Source organism: Habropoda laboriosa, unplaced genomic scaffold, assembly GCF_001263275.1.
Source record: "Habropoda laboriosa isolate 0110345459 unplaced genomic scaffold, ASM126327v1 scaffold38, whole genome shotgun sequence".
NCBI lineage: Eukaryota > Metazoa > Arthropoda > Insecta > Hymenoptera > Apidae > Habropoda > Habropoda laboriosa.
The window spans coordinates 456,314-470,820 of NW_017100163.1; the positions used below are offsets into that span (position 1 = coordinate 456,314).

General features: G+C 35.8%; 1 protein-coding gene across 1 annotated transcript in view; it reads left to right on the plus strand.

Annotated features, from left to right (window-relative positions):
- Positions 1 to 2,452: 2,452 nt before the first annotated feature.
- LOC108578495 (receptor-type tyrosine-protein phosphatase kappa) overlaps positions 2,453 to 14,507 on the plus strand; it is a 258,286-nt gene continuing 246,231 nt past the window's right edge. Inside the window, exon 1 of the mRNA XM_017941843.1 lies at positions 2,453 to 2,559. The gene's annotated coding sequence lies outside the window, so the exon portion shown is untranslated. The remainder of the gene's footprint in view (positions 2,560 to 14,507) is intronic.

A 14,507-nucleotide genomic window follows, 5' to 3' on the forward strand; every position in this document is an offset into this window, starting at 1 on the left:
TTCGATATGGTACACAATCTTTAAAGGGTTAAATATCAAAGTAGATTTTTTTTTAAAAAGAAGTATGCAACAGTTTTTGTAACATTCTTTTGCGTTACACGCATTTTTTTCGCGCGATATAGGCGCATAATATGTAGGTGGAACTGTTGCGTCAGTGGTACTACTCAATCTTTATCAGTAGGGATTTTCCGAAGTAAAGTGGCAACAATTCCAATGGACGAGAACTTTCAAGTATCATTGGCATTTCCTTTTCATCTCGAGACTTGAATCTAACGCGATTATCGTTTCTCTTTGAGTGACGGAGGGACTGTGAGACAAGTTCCTTCTTGAAAGTTTAAGGAAAGCAAATTTTCGTGGAGGCTGCTTGAAAAATGTCGATGAAAATATTTCATACTTTCCGATCGTTACACGAAGCTCTTTTCGGTTAAATAAATGATCAAAATAAAAAAAGAAAGAAGAAATGAAACATATATTCTTATATGGTTGCATCTTAATCAGTATGCTTGGCTTTGTAGAGTTCATTTAAGTTTTTACTACTTGTACACCACAGACACATAAAACACTTAAAAGGAATTCTTCTGTCATTATTCTTTAAATTCACATTATATGTAATTGTCTTAATTTAATATGCAAGATTTTAACTTCAATTAAATCCAATGTTAAATCGTTATTTAAAGAAGTGTAATAATGTAAAAAAGTAAAAGCATGTTGATGTAAAATACTTTTAAAATTAATGTAAAATATTACATTACTTTGGATATTCTCATTTTATTAAAAATTAAGCTGTGAGGTCATTACTTCTAAGATGCATTAAAATGTGGCACGCAAAAATTCATAAATATTTCACGTGACCCAAATCGCTCTATAATTTGTATCTATTTAGAATCTCCTTTTACCTTCTGTGCGTTAGAATCAACGTGCACCATAAGCTGCATTACAAGCAACGGGATTAAAACTTCTCTTGGAGTAAGATTATTAAGAATATCGATAGAAGATAGGGCGTAATTTAATATTCAATCAAGAAATTTATGTCTTTCATTTACATCTTCCATCAGTTTAATGAGCACAACTTATACCATCAGGAAACTGACTTAAAAAACTAACAATCTCTCAATTACATAACTGTATCTCCAGTATTTAACCAAACCATTTTTGATAATACGCACGGTACGTTTATACTGTATATTACATAAGTGTGTACCAAAATGTTTTTAAACTTTAAACACAAAAAATTCACCGTGATAATCACTAGTTTGTGAGAGTATAATCCAGCATGAACATCGTTCTGAAATCTTACATAATGCTCCTCTACGAACTTTATCTTTGAAGATTTCCAATATAAAAAAGGAAAAAAAGAATAATTCCTTCAATAGTCCTCGACTTTCCCCAAACTTCACGTAAGCTTATCGAAAGAAGAAAAGAAATGAAACGTCGAATGCTGCAGCGGAGAGGCACGGGGAGTCGTCGAAACCGCGTCCCGGTGTTGAGAAATTTTCCAGCGTCGAGCAGAGAGCGGCGGTATCGGGCCCGGTCTCAATCTCTCGACTCGCGAAGAGTCGCGATCAGGACCACGCCCTCGGCAAAGAAGCGACGCCGACGTCGACGCCGACGCCGTGGTCCCCTCCCCTCCAGCGCGACGCTCCCTTTCCCGGCGCGGCGGGTACGCGGCCACGACTAACGTTTCTCTCTCTCTGCTCGCCCCCCACCCCGGGCTCCGGCGCCTCCACCCCCTCACGGGCAGCCTGATGGCCCCAGGATCCTCGTCAGAGCGACTCGACTCATCGTCGACGGTGACTCGTCGCGTGTCGCCCAGTTTCTCACCGACCTCGTGTTCGTCAACGTCGTCGTCGTCGTCGTCGTCGCCGTGGTCGTGGTTGTGTTGCCGCCGCCGTCGTCGTCGTCGTCGTTCACCATCGCCGTCGTCGCCGTCGCCGTCGTTGTGCTGGTGGTGTCTGTTTCGTTCGGTGTGACACGACGTACACTCCGTGAATCGTCTGATATCACCATTCACCGTCTCTTAATCCGCCTCTTGTGTTTGCCTTTTTCGTTCTCGCTGTCAACACACACCCTATCCGCGCGTATATATTCTATACGTGTACACACCGTTTGCCCTTCTCTTATACCGTATCTCTGTCTCGCTCTATCCTTCGTGTATATGCGTCTATCTGTGTAACTGTTGGCTCGCGTGTAGGAGAAGTTACGTGAGAAGTTAGGAGAGATCAAACGGAATCGAGCGAGATTTATTGTGAATCGATGACACCGGCACACCGGCGTGAAGTTGGCGGAAGCTGACCGCCGATACACAAAGTGGACTTGATTTGTTGTTCCGTCCGCCCGGTGTCCAGTCCCTACCGTGTCAGATTGTCCAACGCGGATCTCTGTTTATCTCGATTTCGATCGATCGTTCGTCACGGGATACCGAGAGGTGTCAACTGTCCATTGTTGCCGCGTGTGCACGCCTATACACGCGCGCGTCGCTTTCAGAGAGGCGCGTGGAGAAGCTCCGAGCTGTTTCTGCCGGTCGAGGTGTTCGTTCTCTTGGCGAGCCTGTTCTTCAAGGTATGTACGCGTCATTTCTATTGACTCTGCTGTGTATAAACGTTCTCGGAGATGTTTGTACGGAACGGAGTGGTTTTCGTATTTATATCGTTTAGCGGGAAGGGCAGTTTGACACGTACAGTTCGAGGTGTTGTCGGTGTGGCGCTGCGTATGGATCACCGGTATTTCGATCCGTGTAAATATAATATATTACCGCGAAAGTGTCGGATTTATGTGACACGTTATACATACATGGAGTAATACGTTGGCGTATAATAGCAACGAATATAAATTGCCTGTTGTAACTCAGAAAGTTCGGACCAGATTGTTTTCACTATTTCGCGGGTGAGTCTAATGTTCCAAACTCGATTCGTGCGATCGATATTTTGATACACTTCGATACCTAACCTAAGTACTTCACCGTTTCAGTGAGTTAACAAGTTTGTGTTATACGTAATGCCATAGTAGTGTTACTTTTGAATTTATATTTATTATTTCTATTGTGACAATTACTCTATACTGTTTGCCACTGTTTGTCACTGTTTTGCCTATTCCGTTACCAACATGTGGTACATCGCTATTATTATTACTGTTATCACCACTGCTGCGTGGCGTTGTCAAAGTAAACTGGCCACGCGTACATCGCCGCCAAAATAGCTCGAGGATGTTTGAATCTTTTGATTTATATCGCTATCAAAATAAGGCGCGAGTGTGGCCAGAATTCCGGAAGCGCGAAAACATTGTCGATCGTAAATTCCCAGTGTAGCATCATGATTGGAATGGTCGGATTGTAAGTGGTGTACAGTCACGGTTTTTCTCGTTTCGAATTGCGACGCTAACGTTTGAACACGCTGTACGGCGTAGCTCGTGGCAGGCGTTCTAAAATAAAAATCTTCATTGTTACGACCGGTTAGTCGACGTTTATTTCTGCATCGATATTATTTGCCAATACGTTCATTGCGATTTCGAGTGTCCATTAAGAAACCGGATGTGTATGTGACGAATATCACATGGATCGTTTGGTCAGTCAATGTGTGCGAACGCGGATGTTGTGTAAACTTGGCCCTATACCGGGTGGCCCGTTAGAAACGGATTGAAGTTGAAATACCATTATTTTAACAAATTTCTCCGATAATGATTTTGTATTTTAATTTCTTTCGCTGATTATTAGTTCTGAGTCACGTTTAAGTAGATCTTTTCATTTATCCTGTAGAATTACGATGTAGAATTAATTATAATTCTTATCCTATTTTCATTTTTATTTCTACTCTATTTTACTTCAGATATTCATTAAAGTCGCTTCTCTATGTAATTTTCGGCGTAGCCTCCAAGTGTGGAGTTGACGTTTGAAGGAATTGAATTTCGTGTTTTGAAACGAGCTTCTTTCAAAACTTGCTTGCATGTAACTCGCTGACATGAATTTTTTAACAAGTCGAGAAACCTTTTCAGTTTGACAGAGAGTGACGTTCATGAATGATTCATTTTTCAAAATAATTCTAAACGTGCCTGTTTCGAGGAACCGAGGTTCAGAAAATTTTTTAAATTCTTTCAAAATTCTCCATTTAAATTCTTCATTTTACAATATTCAAAATGTCCTATATTAATTACAATTAATTACTCTAGCATGATGTACATATGGATAATAATAGGTGCGTATAAAGATAGTCTTCGTGAATTCTCTTTCGCGATATTCGACGGTTCAGACACGTATCGAACATCGATATTACGTAGTTGTGGTTTGAAGAAGCTGTCCAATTAGTGATGTAACGTTTCATGCGAAAAATGCATCATTATGGGCCCGCGTGCATTTCGATGACTATCTTCGTTCAATCCTCATCATTCTCTGTCCCAGATTACTCCTCGAGAAATTTTGGCGTTGAAGCGCGTCTAATTCCCGCCTCAATCGTCATTTGGATCTCTTTCGCGTTAATAGAGCACAAGTATGCCAGGGTACACGTGCTTTTTTATTTCCTCATTGCTGGAGACGCAATACTTTTACCTCCGTAATTTCAAGCTTTTGGCTTTTACAGTTACAACTATATCATTGGAGAAACGAATTATTTCTTAAGATAATTGCAATTAAAAGTACCGAGAATTTTATGGACAATTATTTTCTATCAGTATATCATCGATTTGACGAGTAATTTTTTCACTTAGGGAAGCAGAAATATATTTCGATGTGATTTGAAAATGTACCTAATAGTTTTCGGTAGACTGCGGATGTTCATGTTAATACGTATTTCTGTAGAAAATTGGTAATAAAGTAAGACCTGAATAGAAATTTGTTTTGAGGGTTTTAGCCATATATATATTTTATTTTGTATATTTCATATGTTTTGCATTTTTTGCTTTAAGAACATGTGCAAAAGTATGTTGCGTATTCATATAAATTTTCGTTCATAAGTATTAGGACACTTATTGAATGTGAACTAAACATTCGTTACAAAGTTATTAAGATCCAAAAAAGATAAATGATTCAGTTTGGAATTTTGTAGTATAAGGAGTACCTACATATACCGTATTTTTCGGACCATAAGACGCACCTTTTTACATAGAAAGTTAGTCTTATTGTCCGAAGGTAACATTAAAATACGAATCTTTATGCTGTATCGAAGCTATTAGAGAAGTGACATTAACGAGAGAGTGATAGTATCGAGAGTGGAGGTGAACTGAATATTGCTAGTACGAATGATTTTAACGATAAATAAATTAAGTAAGAATTTGAAAATATCTTTATATACCTAATAAAATATTCTTCTCTAAAAATCGTCCCATAAATTTGGGGTGCGTCTTATGGTCCGACAAATACGGTAATTTACTGATGTATAGATAGCTTAATACTATGTATCACTAGATAATTCATACTTCATTCCTACCTCTATTCATAAGTTCCGAAAAAAAGGCAATAATTAAATTTTTCTCTTTTTCGTTGCACTTTTTCCCATAATTTTCGTAAATATACATTTTCTGGATACGTATGTCAGAAGTCGTATGTTTCTTACAATTGTGGTATTCTAAAAGTGGACAACTCTAACAGTAGTTGGAAATATTTAAAATAGACAAGTTTAAAGTCAATTTTATTTTCAATGCTAATAGTAGTTGTTCTACTAATGAGTCTAAGTCGTCTAGGTGTAGTATTAAGGTGATGATATAATTTTGGCGAAGAAATTTAGATCTATAGGCTTTCTGTGCGAACATTATAGGTGTCCTAATCCTTATTTTATACAATACAAAAATGTGAAAAATGTTGAAAAAATGTTTACACTTTATTATAATTTCAATTTTATTCGTAATGTCTAAATAATAAAGGGTCCAATATAATAGCATATTTTCAAAATACTTAATGCATATCATATTTTATTTGCATATTTCGACACATTTTAAGTGTATAAACATCCGCAGTTTAGTTATCAGTAATTGCTTCAAGAAGTTTCACCGTTTTTCAATGTAATTTACCTGTGTGAAATTTTAATTAAAAACTTACGACCATATGTCCGCTTGAGCCACATAGAGTACAAAAATTTTCATTAATTATTTCACAAAGGAGGAAAGGTTGACGTGTGCACACGTTATCTTTACTTTTAAGTAACGAACTCGCATCTGTGCTCATTGTTCACGACTTCCGGTCGAGTTCTCTTCGCAGTAAAACGGTGAAATTTGAATAATGGACGATTTGCGCTACCGGCAATTATACCTGTGGATTTGTCGGTTAACCTGCCCGGCTATTAAGTCGCGAAACATGCACGTCCGGGCAGTGGTTCCAACCTAACACGCGAAAATATCCATTAGTTACCCCTATAAATTGTTCGAAGACCTAATCAAACATAGGTTGTTTGGTAATTTATGGGCGAGACGTTAAGAAATGTCGAAAATTTATCGGACAATTTCTATCCAATCTATTACTACCGTCATCGTCTTTACGTTATTTATTTAACAAATTTATCGGTCATGAGGAATTAACACAATTTTCGATAAGGAGTCGAGTTCCTCCTTGTTCTCCCGATCCTTCATTTTCGTAGTAGAAACTTCTTAGAAGCTTCATTTTTTTCGAAGCTTTCTCTGGGTAGTTTTTCTAAAATCGAAAGATCATTTCAAGGGGTCATGAACGTTTCTCGACACTGAAAATTAGTCAATGTTTGTGAGTGATCGGAGGACAAAATATTAGGCCGATTGGTTTAATTCTCTTTTTATTATAAGAATACATGTTCGTAGAGTAAGAAACAGTAATGAAAAATTCAGTGTTATTAGAAATATGACGTCTGCGTGTAATGACGTAAAACGGTTCGCCCTAAACCAGCGACGGCGAACCTTTTGAGCTCGGTTTGTCAAAATTGGGAAAAAACCTAGATTAACGTCTAGAAATATCCATAATTGTTGCGAGCGTTACGACCTTGCAATTAACGATTCTGAACCTCGTTGATAGAAGATAGACACCGTTGTTCTTCGTTCCTGTTTGTGTGATGATTATTTCTGATCCGCTCGGTTTCGGCTGTGAGGTGACTTAAGTCGATGCGTGTCACCTTTGACACGCGTGTCATAGGTCCGCCATCATAGCCCTAAACGGTGGGCATGATTCAGTTTGTACGAGTGATCAGAGACAAAAATTTTCGCTTTCTTAACACTTTTTGGGATCGTAGTTCTCGGTTCGCGAGGGGTTTTCTTTTAGAAAAAAAAATTGCAGCAATGGAAGATTGTGATTTTCATTTAAAAGGCCGTACATTTTGTTTTGTTTGCGAAAATGATTCACTTTATTTAAAAAGGTCCTTGTGAGTCGATGACGAATCTTATTTAGAATATGTGCGTAAGATGGAGTTAATCAGATGAGCGGTGAGGCAGTTATCATGCCTACCGTCTTGAAAAATGCTGTTTCGAGGAAAGTGTTTCGTTCGAACGGCTGTAACTTTGTCAGTAATTCGAATTTCGAGTTCTCGTTTGGTTTAAAACATTCCTACGATATGTACCTTCCAAAATATACAAAAATCGACCTTTTGAAATCGAAAAACTTATACGAGCTCTTAACGGAGTAACCGAACTTTTTATAAGTTTGCAATTTCAACATTTTTCATGTATTACGCAATTATTCTTTCTTCGTAAAAATTTCAGTTCCATTTTTTAATACAAATTTTTATTAGAAAAATTTATTGGTGATAAGGAACAAACAATACGGATTTTAAGGTACATGTGTTTAATTAATTGTATTTGAAAATGGCACTTTAATTGTAATAATTTGTATCGTAAATGATCGATACGCTGCATTAGAGCAGAAAATGGGCAGAAATATGATTTGAAGAAAATTAATACAATTTATGATTGACTGTACATCGTGGAAAAGAGCATATTAATTTGTATACACAGGCTGTTGAATAGTAAACGACAATTCACCAAGGAACAATAAATTGTAGCTATTCGGAATGCCATTAAATATCGCTGCCTGTTTACCGCGGAATTTACCATCCGGTGGTTACGCACGCGTTAGGAGTCCACCAAAAATTTTCTGACCCAAACTAACGGCTACTATAGTCAATTCTAACTATATCAATGTTTAAGTACTTACAGTCTGTTCCACAAGAGCGTGGACGCGATATCTCTGTGAAAATTAGTTCTTTCTGTAAAAAATTTTATATACATCGAAACTACGTCTAATAAACTAATACGCGTTCAATTAACAGCGTGTCCAATCTCCACCATTAGCGATTATTGCCTGACAACGTCTAGGTATACTTTCGACCAATTTCTTGGTACATGAGAGTGATAGAGACCTCCATGTTTCTCGAATGGATGTTTAACGCGTCTTTGGACAATTGGATTTTCATAAACAGACCAGCCACATCTGATACTTCAAGTCGAAAAAGATGCTTCATCGCTGAATACACCACTCCAATCGCGATCAACTTTTTCGTGTGCCCACGCCAGCCGACTTTCGTCGTGCTTCCTTGAAAGCAACGGTTTTGATAAAAAATAGCCGGAAGATCACTTTATCTTCCCTTTTCGTGGTACCAATCTCGATCAGGGTGGTCATCGACATATTCAGTTTCTTTATATCGTTGTATCTACTTATTAACGAATTCACGAGATTAATGCATATATTTTTCTGCATTTTTAACACTCATTTTTCGCCCTTTTGGGTGATAACACAAGAAGACTGCCTCGAAACGTGTGGCGTACACGGCACTCATCTCGAAAAGGTCCGTATTTCTCAGTAACAAAAACGATACCAAGAGATTTAAAGCTAATGCGTAACAGAGGGAACTTCATATTTTTATGCTAACGCAATCTCTCCCTCAATTGACCTCAAGTTTTGAAAATATCGCGTCCACGCTTTTGTGGAACAGACTGTACCTTTGTTTGTTATTTTTAAAAGCTATTTTTGTTAATATTCTTTTTTTTTAATAGTTCGCGCGGTTTTGCTATTTATTTAACGAGGAAAAATTCGCACGAACTTTTTTGGATGCAATTTCATATATTGTAGTATTCAATTCGTAAAATTCTTTCTTCGTAAAAATTCCAGTTTTACTTTTTAATACAAAGAACTACCATTACTTATTATTTATATTTTTGGGTCGAATGTAATCGACTGAATTGTACAATTAATTTACAAATAATTTCAGTTATTTATAGTGAATATAAAATCCAATTTCTCCTTGTCTCTAAATCAGCTTTTTGGTTTTCCATAAACAATTGTGAAGTTCTTGTTTCCATATCAGGATACAGAAGACAATAAAACTTTGACAGAGGGAAAATTGAAATACCTCAATTATTACGCAATATTGACAACAAAATTTCAGAATACAATTCAAATATGAATAATGTAGTATAGAGAGCTTCCTAATTCTGTTATATTTAAAGAGTCCATTTTAAATCTAACGTCCAAGAATCTTGTAACCCTAGGTTAATCTGACAAATCCTACATAACTTTCATTCTGTTCTATTCACAATTGTAAAAATAACACATGAAATCAAAGAGGCTCAAGTGTATCGCACCATATCAACTTTAAATTCCCTTTATCCTCGTATGCATTAATGAGATTTCAGTGGTTCGAAGCTTTGAAACAATGCAAACAGAAAAGAAGAATAAATGAAAGTCTAGTAGTACCTACAAAAATTCGTGTGAATTTACCCAAAAACGAAGTGACTATATGTATAAATCCATTGTATCAACATTTAGCAAATATTAATATAAGCTCAATGCAAGTCCTCTCACCAGCACTCTCATTACAAATAATATCATTATTCTGAAATAGAAAAAAGATCACTCGAACGACACATTGAAACTAATAAACAAGTAGAAGTGCGGGAAATATTTTCGAGCGCGTCGTGCGCAATCGTCGTCGAAAAATCTCGTTACCAGGAGTGAAAGTGTGTAGCCACGGTGTTGGAAGTCGAGACAATGAGGAGGCGCTTGACACTATTCCTCAAGAGGAGGCCGTTAAGTCAGTTAGTGCAGATGGTACGAGCGGAACGGCGCAAAAGTGAAACGCTCGTAGAACTTTTCACGAGATAATCGTTGGATTTATAACCAAAAAAAAAAAGAAAACAAAGGAGAAAAGGAAGAAAGAAAGATAGAAGAAGAAGAAGAAGAGAAGTAATAAGAGCAAGGAAGACACAGAATAAAAAAAAAAGTTGGGAATATCAAAGTGCCAAGCGGGATTGCCGTGGAACGCGCTCGTAAACCGGAGTCAACGACCAACGATAAATTCGTTCCGCGGCATTCTTAATTTTCGCGAATCGGATTAATTCTCTCAAAGAGACAGGATTTAAGTCGTCGCGCGGCGTAATTACGAAGAATAATGTAATTACCAGGGCTACCGACAACAAGATGGAACGTTGCGTTTCGACGATAAATTCGTCAGGTTTCTTCAGTTTTTTCGTGTTTTATTAGATCCGTTCTTCGGAAGAGAAAATTTCTATCAGATGCAAAGATGCATTCTTTCGTAATCGAAATACCTTTCTTGGCTGCCTGTAATCTTCTATCACTTTTCTGATGGAAGTTAGATGTGCTGATGGAAAAGTAATTACTCCTTTTAAGTTAGGTCTTTAACTCAATTTTAGGCGTCTTTCGTATTTTTGAAGTACATACATAGGGGAAAGCGGGGTAACTCCGGCCAGTGGGTAATTCCGGCCACTTTAATATCTGAAAATAAAAAACGCGTGATTTGACTTTGTATCATCGTTCCTGTGACTATAGCAGCCTTTTGTTTTAAACAATACCTGAATGTTCATTTTGCAACGAAACCTTGCAACAGTGGCCAATTTTCAAGCAAGGTAAATTAGTACTTAGAATCGACATAAATGATTAATATTAATCTCATTAAATAGAGGAATGTTTCTACTTTCAAAGTCACATTTGGTTTCCTGTTATATGTAAATTCAATTCAGTGTATTACTTGAAATATCTGAACATGAGGTGTGGGGTAATACCGGTCAAAATTCAGGGGTAGATGCCACGAACATACAAAAGAATTACGAAGAAGGCAGATTGGAGCCAGGAAAATTTATTAAAGGCCATGGATGTTATTAGTAAGAAAAAACTGTCCATATAATGTACTATATAAGGCAGTACAATTGTTTGGAATACCATATTCTACTTTTCAAGAAAGAAAAATTGGAAGAAAACCAAGAAATTCAGTTAACAAAAATAGTTAAACCACTGCTAATTAGAAAAAGTAATAAAATTACCTCTTTTATAAAGAAAAATCAAATGCCCTTTTTTAGTTTTTTGTTTCCAATTTTATTACAACATAAATTTATGCCTTCTCGGCCATACTAATAGAAGCTAGACACTTCAAGCTATCAATTAATATCAAAAAATTAACAAATGTGTAACTTGTTCTAATTTTATAGCATTTTTTGCTTATGTAGCCGGAATTACCCCGCTCTCCCCTACTTATGTAGTACGCACACGGAGTGAGGTAAAACTTTCCAGTTCAAATGAAGTAATGGTTTCCGCACTGTGTTCTTTGGTCTCATAAAATACAGACAAAATGGTGACTATGGATGTTTCTTTTTTTACTCCACTGATGATGCGGTATTTTTAAGCACGCGATAAAATTATCGAACACTAATTACAGTATATTCTTCACAAGTGTCAGACCGCAAGGAAGCTAAACCTGACACTCGTAGAGTCGCGGACTACGTTTTCGAGCCTCGCGCCCGCCTTTGTAGTTTGCCGAACATAGCCAAGGACAGCGAATAAAATATAAGCATGAAACGTGAGTCGAGGCAACCAAGCGATTTAAATATCAACTTTTTTAATTTTACGTTTTTTTATCCCGAAATTTTTCTTAACATATTGATAAGATTTTTCTGATGAAAATGACATCAAACACGACATAAGTTGAACAACATTTACTTATTAACACGTTCACTGTCACGCCAGATTTTCAGGTTGCTGTCAGGCGGCCACAAGAAAATACATTTTAAGCATAGGATTATAGTATTATGCTTTATAATTATTTTTTTTCAATTGAAAATAATGTCTAGCTAACTATGACGTTCAAAATTTTTAGTTGACAACATTTATTTTATTTCAATTATTCTAAACATTGGAGGCACTCCAGTCACTGATGACCACCATGGCCATATCGAGGAAACAATCTAATGTTAATACTTATTGAGTGATTAATTTAATTTCATAATATATCGCTTTAGCGAGCCACCGTTTGGTTGCCAATTGTTTATCACATAGAGTCGGCCTACCTCCACGTAAAAAAAAGTGTAGGGTCGATTCCACAAGTGTCAGTAAAATGTAGGGTCGATAGCAGCAGAAAAGCTGCTAAACAATTAGAATTAAATGTAACGATAGAAATTATTGCAATAATGCGTAATGCAATTGAAAAATTGAAAGAATCAAAAGAAAAAACGCGAATTCATATCTTTCTCGATTCTAGAATATAAGAAAATTTGAATAAAATACGCGACGAGAATTGGGGAGAAGCATAAGTTAAACGCGTAAAAATATTCAATAATAAACGAACTAGGGATGAAGCTATTATTTCAATACGCGATGCACTGACTCTAGTATTTACTAAAATTCAAAAATTCTCGTATAAATTCCGAAAATAGATTATTAATTACGGTAAACTACTGAGACGGTTTAATTAAGGGTGGGCATGGTGCTGCTTTAGTTTGAAATGATTTATAAACACATAATTAACAGAGGAAAAACCGTGAAACGGCAAAACGTCTACATTCTAATTGTTATAACATGTAAACAGAACTTTAAATTTAGTGTAAACAGAAAAAATATATAATACAATTTATTTCACGGTATTGCAACAAATAAACGTTGAATCAATATTTAATTCGTATAAAAACAATTATTTAACGTAATAATTTTACCTTCACTATGGCTATTTTTAATCTACGACCACAGGTCAACCTGATTTCTAATCCTTACGAACTTTAAATTCAGTCTAAACTGAGAAAATATATAATACAATTTATTTCACGGTATTGCAACAAACAAACGTTGAATAGATTCTTAATTCGTATAGAAACATTTATTTAAAATAATAATTTCACCTTCACTATGGCTATTTTAAATTTACGACCAAGGGTCAACCTGATTTTTAATCCTCCGAACTTGATTTCACAACGAGAAAGTAATAAGATCGTTGAAACGTACTTATTTGTCAAAGAAACTTGCAAAAATGTATAAATAATAATATGTAATGTTTTAACAAATTTTTGGAAGTATAAATTAATAATAAAATTGTGAAAATTAATAAATTATACGTTATTATAACATTAATAGAATTATGACTAAACCGAAGTTCGAAGTCGAGTATTTAAAGTCTGATATTACGTGCCTAGCGAGTGCCGGTAATTGTTAAAATTTGTTTAATAATTAGTAATAGAAATTCTAATTGATTCTAATGTATACAAGTGTTACAAGAAGGCTGAGTGTGTACAGGGTGGACATAGACTAGCTAGTAGCCCCCGACCACTCTATTCACATCTCAGAACCTTCAGGTCAAAATACGCCGCGAAGTGTCTAGGGCCCAGTATAAAGGGTAAATGATTTCGCGGGACATCGGCGGGTCCTTATATACCTGCGGTACCCTCTCCCCAAAGTCATTAGCAAAATCGTCGGTTAGGTCAGGCGGGAAATTTTCGCGGGAGATTTTCGCGGGAGATTTCCGATATCGTAACACGGTATAATTTATCAATTTTCACAATTTTATTAAAAATTTATACTTCCGACAATTTGTTATAACATTGCATATAACAATTTATACGTTTTTACAATATTCTTCAATGGAAACATAGGTTTTAGCGTTCTCGTTACTTACTCGTGGTTAAATTAATTTCGTAGGGATTAAAAATCAGGTTGACCTGTGGTCGTAGATTAAAAATAACCATAGTACAGCTAAATTTATCGTGTTAAATAATTCTTCTTACACGAATGAAAAATGTATTCAACGTTTGCTTGTTACAATACCATGAAATAAATTATATTACACATTTTCTCTATTCACACTGAATTTAAAGATTATAACGATTAAAAATCAAGTTGACCTGTGGTCATTTATCAAGAATAATCATAATAAAGCTGAAATTATTGTGTTAAATAATTTTTTTAATACGAATTAGGAATTTATTCAACGTTTGCTTGTTACAATACCATGAAATAAATTATATTATACGTTTTCTATATTTACACTAAATTTATCGTTCTATTCTAACAAGCAAACGTTGAATAAATTCCTAATTCGTATTAAAAAAATTATTTAACACAATAATTTCAGCTTTATTATGATTATTCTTGATAAATGACCACAGGTCAACTTGATTTTTAATCGTTATAATCTTTAAATTCAGTGTGAATAGAGAAAATGTGTAATATAATTCATTTCACGACACTAAAACAAACAAACGTTGAATACATACAAATGTAACGATAGAAATTATTGCAATAATGCGTAATGCAATTGAAAAATTGAAAGAATCAAAAGAAAAAACGCGAATTC